Source organism: Rattus norvegicus, chromosome 5 (genome assembly GCF_036323735.1).
Source record: "Rattus norvegicus strain BN/NHsdMcwi chromosome 5, GRCr8, whole genome shotgun sequence".
NCBI lineage: Eukaryota > Metazoa > Chordata > Mammalia > Rodentia > Muridae > Rattus > Rattus norvegicus.
The window spans coordinates 45,082,000-45,092,073 of record NC_086023.1 but is presented as its reverse complement, the minus strand read 5'-3'; the positions used below and the strand labels follow the sequence as shown (position 1 = coordinate 45,092,073).

Genomic DNA, 10,074 nt, shown 5'->3' with positions numbered 1-10,074 from the left:
ACACTATATTCTGACTGTCATAAACCAGTAAAACAAAACTTGAGCTGAATAGTAGAGAAAATGGCAATTTTGAGAAAAGAATGCTTTTCAAAGAATTCTCTAAGAGGCAGTCAAGGGTTTCCTCACTGAAAGATTAATGTGGTGTGGTATCTTACTTCCTAAAACCAAACTTCCAGTCAGCCACAGTAGTTACATGTTTCCCCACTACCATAGTCTTCTGACCACCATGCTGGCTTCAAGATTCCATGGTCCACTGTGATCTTTTGGTCTTCCTGCTCTGCAGCAGGGCAGCCCCTGCTGCTATCCGTTGAGTAGGTAGACCACCAGTTCCTAGGTGGCCATCATAATAGCTGTGTTTGGAATCTGTCTCACCAGATGAGTTGTAAGGCCACGGTAAAAAGACCCATAGCCTTCTTCTTGAACAATCAAAGACAGTGTCTGAAAAGAAGATCTGTATGGGTTTTTGATGTGGCAGCAGCTAGTATCATTCTCACAAAAATCTGATTCTTCTTTCACAGACTCCTCATCAGTTTCCATCATAGAAGCAATCTTACATTCCATTAGCTTTTGCTTTATACTTTCATAAATAATAGAATGGATAACTGTCTCTGATATGCCAGCATATGAGGCAGACATGTCCCTATAAAATCCTCCCAGTCTGTCCGATATACTTTACGAACACATTCAAAAGCACCCACTTTTCCCCACAATTCCTTGCATCAAGCTGTAACCGAGTCTTTATAAGCCAAATGGGGTTTGTTGCAGTGATCACAGTAAAACGAGGTTTAAGTTAGTCCATATTCCTACAGGAAGTGACCTGCAGTTAGGGAGCATGAGATAACACGATCTCATTCTTTTCTTGGGAGAAATGTACAGTAAATGCCTGCCATTGCAGCTGAAATCTTGTGTACTTGGGTAGACTCAGGACCAAAAACACCATTCAACTTTTCCTTGCAGTTTGAATAAGCAGCAAAGTATATTGCTCTGGAGGGAGCCACTCCCACCAAATTGGGACCTAATCCTCTAAATAATGAGTGAGGGCCCTCTTTTTTCAGGATAACCATTATACAATGAAGAGGTCCAGGGAACACTACTCTGTTGACACTGCCTCCAGCCATGGTGTTCAACTGAACTTCAGAAATATATAGTGTCACAGAAGATGACTGCAGCCTTTTTTTGACAACTTCCAGTGGACATGTCAGAATAGCTCCCACTGTACCACCACATCTCCCGGCAAACATGCACCAGCGTGTCCCTCTGGTCCCTCTTCTGTAGGTCCTCCTGAGCAGAGGCAGGAAGTGGACCCAGCAAGCTGCCACAGCCAGCGGAGAGGGCCAAGAAGAGGGACCTGGGGGGTGGGGGGAGTGGGCGGAGCCGCCGCTATGGAAGGCCACCTGCAAACCCACCCCTCTGGGTTCCTGCTCCAGCAAGCTCCACCGGACTGCCAAAAAAATTAATTTTTTAAATATGAGTACTAAAAGCCTAAACTATGACTTCCCATAAAAAATTTAATTGCAATATCTTCAAACTGTTTTAAGAAATTAAACAAATAGTATTCATTACTGTGAACTATGAAATGACAAGTTTGATAATTTCAAAATTCAGATAATTTTTGTAAATGTAGAAATCCTTTCTTATTTAAGAATGCTTTCTTTCCTTTATTCCTCTTTCAAACCTTCTACAAATTGCCAGTCTCTTGTGATCTATTAATGCATTGATTCAAGTAAATTCAGAAACTGATCTTCAAGATAGAGGAAATGCTCCCATTAGACATGGTCCAAAGGCTGTTATGGGAGTATACACTCCCCTCCCATTAAATGTCCTCTGCACCTACTACAATGCCGTAGAAAGGTTTTCCATCATTTCATTTTCCTCTTCATTACTTTTTGATAATTTCCCATCTATCTTAAAATAAAGTTAAACTCTTCCCCAAAGAGTTTGGCAAGACTAACTCACACCCAATGGCAGGGCTGCTACAGTATTCTCCATTCACCAGGGATAACGAGTGGCTCTGGAGAAACAGAATTATAAGAATGATGTTTTTCTACTAAGCTTGGTGATATCTGGAGCTAATTCTCCAACTGGATAGAGCCTACATACTGTCTTCCCCTAAAGACTCTGTCGGTAGCATGGGAGTACAAAAAGTCCACGCAGTGAATATTTAAAGAACTTATCAAGGATTTCACTTGGAATCGTTTGCTGCCTCTAGGTCACCTTTTGTGAGGTATACAGAATTTGATGAGTCTTTATAAAACCTTTGAACATTTGTAGAAAAATAAAAATGTTGATTGGTTATTTTTACTATCTTTGAACAAAGTCAAATTCCTGGAGAAATTACAGAAAGCAGTGCCACCATAAGGACTTCAATAATTCAAGATGATGGTCCTTACTATCAGTGTCCTTAACTCTCCTATTTGGCCTACATAGAAGACACAAGGATCTTGGCAAAATAGCATTTGACTATTGGAAACTTAATGAAGTAGTGACCCTGGTTTTAGTTGATGGATGTACCAGATGTGGTTTCCTTAATTTTTCTGATTAACATATCATTTGCAACATGGATAATATACAACTATTTATCTAATAAATGCTCCTTTCTTCATACTTTTCCATAAGGAAGAACAAAAAAATTTTCTTTTAATTGGAAAGATCAACAGAAACTCACTTTACAGTTTCACCTCAGGGATATATTACTATACAGCCCTGTGTCATAACAGAAATCAAAAGGGATCTTTATTACTTTCTTCTTCCACAAAGTTTACACTGCATATACTCCACCATATTGATAATAATATGTTGTTTGGCCAAGTGAGTAGGAGATAGCAACCAGTATTTTGTTTGTTGTTAAAACATATTCTCACTGGAGGATGGGAAACAAATCTAACCAAAATCAAGGACCTTATTCAGGGAAATTTATATGAGTCTCAAAGTATGGGCCATGCAGAGATATTTGCTCTATAGTGAAAGATAACTTGTTGCACCTGACTAATTCTACTACCATGAAGTAAGCACAATGCTCAGTGACCCTGTTTAGGTTTTGGGAGTATCACATTGGTTACTTGGGTATGTTATCTAGACCTATAAACCTATGAGTCAAAAGCTGTTAGTTTTGAGTGGGTCTTGAGCAGGACAGGACTCTTGAATAGGTCCATTCTGCTTGCTGTACAGGCTACTCTATCACTTAATCTGCGCAGTCCAATATGCCCTATGGTACTTGAGGTGTTAGTGGTAGACAAGTGTGCTGTTTGATGCATTTTTTTTAATGTATGTAAGTACACCGTCACTCTTTTCAGACACACCAGAAGAGGGCATCGGATCCCATTACAGATGGTTGTGAGCCACCATGTGGTTGCTGGGAATTGAACTCAGGACTTCTTTTTTTTTTCTTTTTTCTTTTTTTCAGAGCTGGGGACCGAACCCAGGGCCTTGCACTTGCTAGGCAAGTGCTCTACCACTGAGCCAAATCCCCAACCCAGTTTGATGCATTTTATATGCGCCATAAATGAACTTCAGTGAAAACTCTTGGTGTTACGGGGCAAGGTCTTACTATCTTCTTCAGAGAACTAATCTCCTTTTGAGAGATAGATCTTAGCCATTTAGAGGTCTTTGTTGCAAACTGAATATTTGAGAATGTACCACCAATCTTCCATTTGACCAGAGTGGCTCATTATAATCAAAGTCTTTATTTTCTCTTCCACCCAGCCATAAAATTAGATGTACAGAACAACAAACAGTCCATTATCAAGTGAAAGTGGTATATATGCAATATGCCTGAGCAGGTCCTGAGGACGCAATCAAGTTACAGTAAGAAGTTGCCCAGATTCCTTTCATCCCCACAAACATTCAAATCTCATCTGATCTCAAGTATCTGCATCTATTGCCTTATGGCATGCATCCTCTGATAGACTGAGGGAGGCAGTGAAAACAAAGGTTAGGTTTATAGCAGCTTTTTCATGCTGCTGTGCAGACACCACTGAGAAGTGGACAGCTGCAGTATTTTAATTCATTCCTGACACAACTGTGAAGGATACTGGGGAAAGAAAGTCACAACAGGGAGGATTTTAAGCAGTGCTTATAGATGTGCATTTTGCTTAGGTGGAAAAATGGCCACATTTACCATTGTTTACCAGCTCATAATCTATAGCCGGTCGTTTGGATGCATGATCAGGGATTCAGAAGTAGTATAATTAAAAAATTGGTAAGAAATACATCTGGGGAAGGAGTATGTGTGTAGTTCTCTCTTAATGGGTACTCGTCTCTTCTTTTTTTTTTGGTGGGGGCACTCTTCTTTTTTTTTTTATTAACTTGAGTATTTCTTTTTTTTTCTTTTCTTTTTTTTTTTTATTAACTTGAGTATTTCTTATATACATTTCGAGTGTTATTCCCTTTCCCGGTTTCCAGGCAAACATCCCCCTTCCCCCCCCTTTCCTTATGGGTGTTCCCCTCCCAACCCTCCCCCCATTGCCGCCCTCCCCCCATAGACTAGTTCACTGGGGGTTCAGTCTTAGCAGGACCCAGGGCTTCCCCTTCCACTGGTGCTCTTACTAGGATACTCATTGCTACCTATGAGGTCAGAGTCCACGGTCAGTCCATTTATAGTCTTTAGGTAGTGGCTTAGTCCCTGGAAGCTCTGGTTGCTTGGCATTGTTGTACATATGGAGTCTCGAGCCCCTTCAAGCTCTTCCAGTTCTTTCTCTGATTCCTTCAACGGGGGACCTATTCTCAGCTCAGTGGTTTGCTGCTGGCATTAGCCTCTGTATTTGCTGTATTCTGGCTGTGTCTCTCAGGAGCGATCTACATCCGGCTCCTGTCGGTCTGCACTTCTTTGCTTCATCCATCTTGTCCAATTGGGTGGCTGTATATGTATGGGCCACCTGTGGGCCAGGCTCTGAATGGGTGTTCCTTCAGTCTCTGTTTTAATCTTTGCCTCTCCCTTCCCAGCCAAGGGTATTCTTTTTCCTCATTTAAGGAAGGAGTGAAGCATTCACATTTTGATCATCCGTTTTGAGTTTCCTTTGTTCTAGGGATCTAGGGTAATTCAAGCATTTGGGCTAATAGCCACTTATCAGTGAGTGCATACCATGTATGTCTTTCTGTGATTGGGTTAGCTCACTCAGGGTGATATTTTCCAGTTCCAACCATTTGCCTACGAATTTCATAAACTCGTTGTTTTTGATAGCTGAGTAATATTCCATTGTGTAGATGTACCACATTTTCTGTATCCATTCCTCTGTTGAAGGGCATCTGGGTTCTTTCCAGTTTCTGGTTATTATAAATAAGGCTGCGATGAACATAGTGGAGCACGTGTCTCTTTTATATGTTGAGGCATCTTTTGGGTATATGCCCAAGAGAGGTATAGCTGGATCCTCAGGCAGTTCAATGTCCAATTTTCTGAGGAACCTCCAGACTGATTTCCAGAATGGTTTTACGAGTCTGCAATCCCACCAACAATGGAGGAGTGTTCCTCTTTCTCCACATCCTCCCCAGCATCTGCTGTCACCTGAGTTTTTGATCTTAGCCATTCTCACTGGTGTGAGGTGAAATCTCAGGGTTGTTTTAATTTGCATTTCCCTTATGACTAAAGATGTTGAACATTCCTTTAGGTGTTTCTCAGCCATTCGGCATTCCACAGCTGTGAATTCTTTGCTTAGCTCTGAACCCCATTTTTAATAGGGTTATTTGTTTCCCTGCGGTCTAACTTCTTGAGTTCTTTGTATATTTTGGATATAAGGCCTCTATCTGTTGTAGGATTGGTAAAGATCTTTTCCCAATCCATTGGTTGCCTTTTTGTCCTAACCACAGTGTCCTTTACCTTACAGAAGCTTTGCAGTTTTATGAGATCCCATTTGTCGATTCTTGATCTTAGAGCGTAAGCCATTGGTGTTTTGTTCAAGAAATTTTTTCCAGTGCCCATGTTTTCCAGATGCTTCCCTAGTTTTTCTTCTATTAGTTTGAGTGTGTCTGGTTTGATGTGGAGGTCCTTGATCCACTTGCACTTAAGCTTTGTACAGGGTGATAAGCATGGATTGATCTGCATTCTTCTACATGTTGACCTCCAGTTGAACCAGCACCATTTGGTGAAAATGCTATCTTTTTTCCATTGGATGGTTTTGGCTCCTTTGTCAAAAATCAAGTGACCATAGGTGTGTGGGTTCATTTCTGGGTCTTCAATTCTATTCCATTTGTCTATCTGTCTGTCTCTGTACCAATACCATGCAGTTTTTATCACTATTGCTCTGTAATACTGCTTGAGTTCAGGGATAGTGATTCCCCCTGAAGTCCTTTTATTGTTGAGGATAGCTATAGCTATCCTGGGTTTTTGTTATTCCAGATGAATTTGCAAATTGTTCTAACTCTTTGAAGAATTGAATTGGTATTTTGATGGGGATTGCATTGAATCTGTAGATTGCTTTTGGCAAAATGGCCATTTTTACTATATTAATCCTGCCAATCCATGAGCATGGGAGATCTTTCCATCTTCTGAGGTCTTCTTCAATTTCCTTCTTCAGTGTCTTGAAGTTCTTATTGTACAGATCTTTTACTTGCTTGGTTAAAGTCACACCGAGGTACTTTATATTATTTGGGTCTATTATGAAGGGTGTCTTTCCCTAATTTCTTTCTCGGCTTGTTTCTCTTTTGTATAGAGGAAGGCAACTCATTTATTTGAGTTAATTTTATACCCAGCCACTTTGCTGAAGTTGTTGATCAGCTTTAGTAGTTCTCTGGTGGAACTTTTGGGATCACTTAAATATACTATCATATCATCTGCAAATAGTGATATTTTGACCTCTTCTTTTCCGATCTGTATCCCCTTGATCTCCTTTTGTTGTCTGATTGCTCAGGCTAGAACTTCAAGAACTATATTGAATAAGTAGGGAGAGAGTGGGCAGCCTTGTCTAGTCCCTGATTTTAGTGGGATTGCTTCAAGTTTCTCTCCATTTAGTTTAATGTTAGCAACTGGTTTGCTGTATATGGCTTTTACTATGTTTAGGTATGGGCCTTGAATTTCTATTCTTTCCAGGACTTTTATCATGAAGGTGTGTTGAATTTTGTCAAATGCTTTCTCAGCATCTAATGAAATGATCATGTGGTTCTGTTCTTTCAGTTTGTTTTTTTTTTCTTTTTTTTTCTTTTTTTTTTATTTTTATTTTATTTTTTTTTATTAACTTGAGTATTTCTTATATACATTTCAAGTGTTATTCCCTTTCCCGGTTTCCGGGCACAATCCCCCTCCCCCATCCCCTTCCTTATGGGTGTTCCCCTCCCAACCCTCCCCCCATTGCCGCCCTCCCCCCATAGTCTAGTTCACTGGGGGTTCAGTGTTAGCAGGACCCAGGGCTTCCCCTTCTACTGGTGCTCTTACTAGGATATTCATTGCTACCTATGGGGTCAGAGTCCAGGGTCAGTCCATATATAGTCTTTAGGTAGTGGCTTAGTCCCTGGAAGCTCTGGTTGCTTGAAATTGTTGTACTTTTGGGGTCTCGAGCCCCTTCAAGCTCTTCCAGTTCTTTCTCTGATTCCTTCAACGGGGGACCTATTCTCAGCTCAGTGGTTTGCTGCTGGCATTAGCCTCTGTATTTGCTGTATTCTGGCTGTGTCTCTCAGGAGCGATCTACATCCGGCTCCTGTCGGTCTGCACTTCTTTGCTTCATCCATCTTGTCCAATTGGGTGGCTGTATATGTATGGGCCACCTGTGGGCCAGGCTCTGAATGGGTGTTCCTTCAGTCTCTGTTTTAATCTTTGCCTCTCCCTTCCCAGCCAAGGGTATTCTTTTTCCTCATTTAAAGAAGGAGTGAAGCATTCACATTTTGATCATCCGTCTTGAGTTTCGTTTGTTCTAGGGATCTAGGGTAATTCAAGCATTTGGGCTAATAGCCACTTATCAATGAGTGCATGCCATGTATGTCTTTCTGTGATTGGGTTAGCTCACTCAGGATGATATTTTCCAGTTCCAACAATTGCCTACGAATTTCATAGACTCGTTGTTTTTGATAGCTGAGTAATATTCCATTGTGTAGATGTACCACATTTTCTGTATCCATTCCTCTGTTGAAGGGCATCTCGGTTCTTTCCATTTTCTGGCTATTATAAATAAGGCTGCGATGAACATAGTGGAGCACGTGTCTCTTTTATATGTTGAGGCATCTTTTGGGTATATGCCCAAGAGAGGTATAGCTGGATCCTCAGGCAGTTCAATGTCCAATTTTCTGAGGAACCTCCAGACTGATTTCCAGAATGGTTTTACCAGTCTGCAATCCCACCAACAATGGAGGAGTGTTCCTCTTTCTCCACATCCTCCCCAGCATCTGCTGTCACCTGAGTTTTTGATCTTAGCCATTCTCACTGGTGTGAGGTGAAATCTCAGGGTTGTTTTGATTTGCATTTCCCTTATGACTAAAGATGTTGAACATTTCTTTAGGTGTTTCTCAGCCATTCGGCATTCCTCAGCTGTGAATTCTTTGTTTAGCTCTGAACCCCATTTTTTAATAGGGTTATTTGTTTCCCTGCGGTCTAACTTCTTGAGTTCTTTGTATATTTTGGATATAAGGCCTCTATCTGTTGTAGGATTGGTAAAGATCTTTTCCCAATCTGTTGGTTGCCGTTTTGTCCTAACCACCGTGTCCTTTGCCTTACAGAAGCTTTGCAGTTTTATGAGATCCCATTTGTCGATTCTTGATCTTAGAGTATAAGCCATTGGTGTTTTGTTCAGGAAATTTTTTCCAGTGCCCATGTGTTCCAGATGCTTCCCTAGTTTTTCTTCTATTAGTTTGAGTGTGTCTGGTTTGATGTGGAGGTCCTTGATCCACTTGGACATAAGCTTTGTACAGGGTGATAAGCATGGATCGATCTGCATTCTTCTACATGTTGCCCTCCAGTTGAATCAGCACCATTTGCTGAAAATGCTGTCTTTTTTCCATTGGATGGTTTTGGCTCCTTTGTCAAAAATCAAGTGACCATAGGTGTGTGGGTTCATTTCTGGGTCTTCAATTCTATTCCATTGGTCTATCTGTCTGTCTCTGTACCAATACCATGCAGTTTTTATCACTATTGCTCTGTAATACTGCTTGAGTTCAGGGATAGTGATTCCCCCTGAAGTCCTTTTATTGTTGAGGATAGCTTTAGCTATCCTGGGTTTTTTGTTATTCCAGATGAATTTGCAAATTGTTCTGTCTAACTCTTTGAAGAATTGGATTGGTATTTTGATGGGGATTGCATTGAATCTGTAGATTGCTTTTGGTAAAATGGCCATTTTTACTATATTAATCCTGCCAATCCATGAGCATGGGAGATCTTTCCATCTTCTGAGGTCTTCTTCAATTTCTTTCCTCAGTGTCTTGAAGTTCTTATTGTACAGATCTTTTACTTGCTTGGTTAAAGTCACACCAAGGTACTTTATATTATTTGGGTCTATTATGAAGGGTGTCTTTTCCCTAATTTCTTTCTCGGCTTGTTTCTCTTTTGTATAGAGGAAGGCAACTGATTTATTTGAGTTAATTTTATACCCAGCCACTTTGCTGAAGTTGTTTATCAGCTTTAGTAGTTCTCTGGTGGAACTTTTGGGATCACTTAAATATACTATCATGTCATCTGCAAATAGTGATATTTTGACTTCTTCTTTTCCGATCTTTATCCCCTTGATCTCCTTTTGTTGTCTGATTGCTCTGGCTAGAACTTCAAGAACTATATTGAATAAGTAGGGAGAGAGTGGGCAGCCTTGTCTAGTCCCTGATTTTAGTGGGATTGCTTCGAGTTTCTCTCCATTTAGTTTAATGTTAGCAACTGGTTTGCTGTATATGGCTTTTACTATGTTTAGGTATGGGCCTTGAATTCCTATTCTTTCCAGGACTTTTATCATGAAGGGGTGTTGAATTTTGTCAAATGCTTTCTCAGCATCTAATGAAATGATCATGTGGTTTTGTTCTTTCAGTTTGTTTATATGATGGATCACGTTGATGGTTTTCCGTATATTAAACCATCCCTGCATGCCTGGGATGAAGCCTACTTGATCATGGTGGATGACTGTTTTGATGTGCTCTTGAATTCGGTTTGCCAGAATTTTATTGAGTATTTTT

General features: G+C 40.5%; 1 pseudogene; it reads right to left on the bottom strand.

Moving 5' to 3' along the window:
• Positions 1-300: 300 nt before the first annotated feature.
• Slc25a36-ps1 (solute carrier family 25 member 36, pseudogene 1) overlaps positions 301-10,074 on the bottom strand; it is a 32,683-nt pseudogene continuing 22,909 nt past the window's right edge.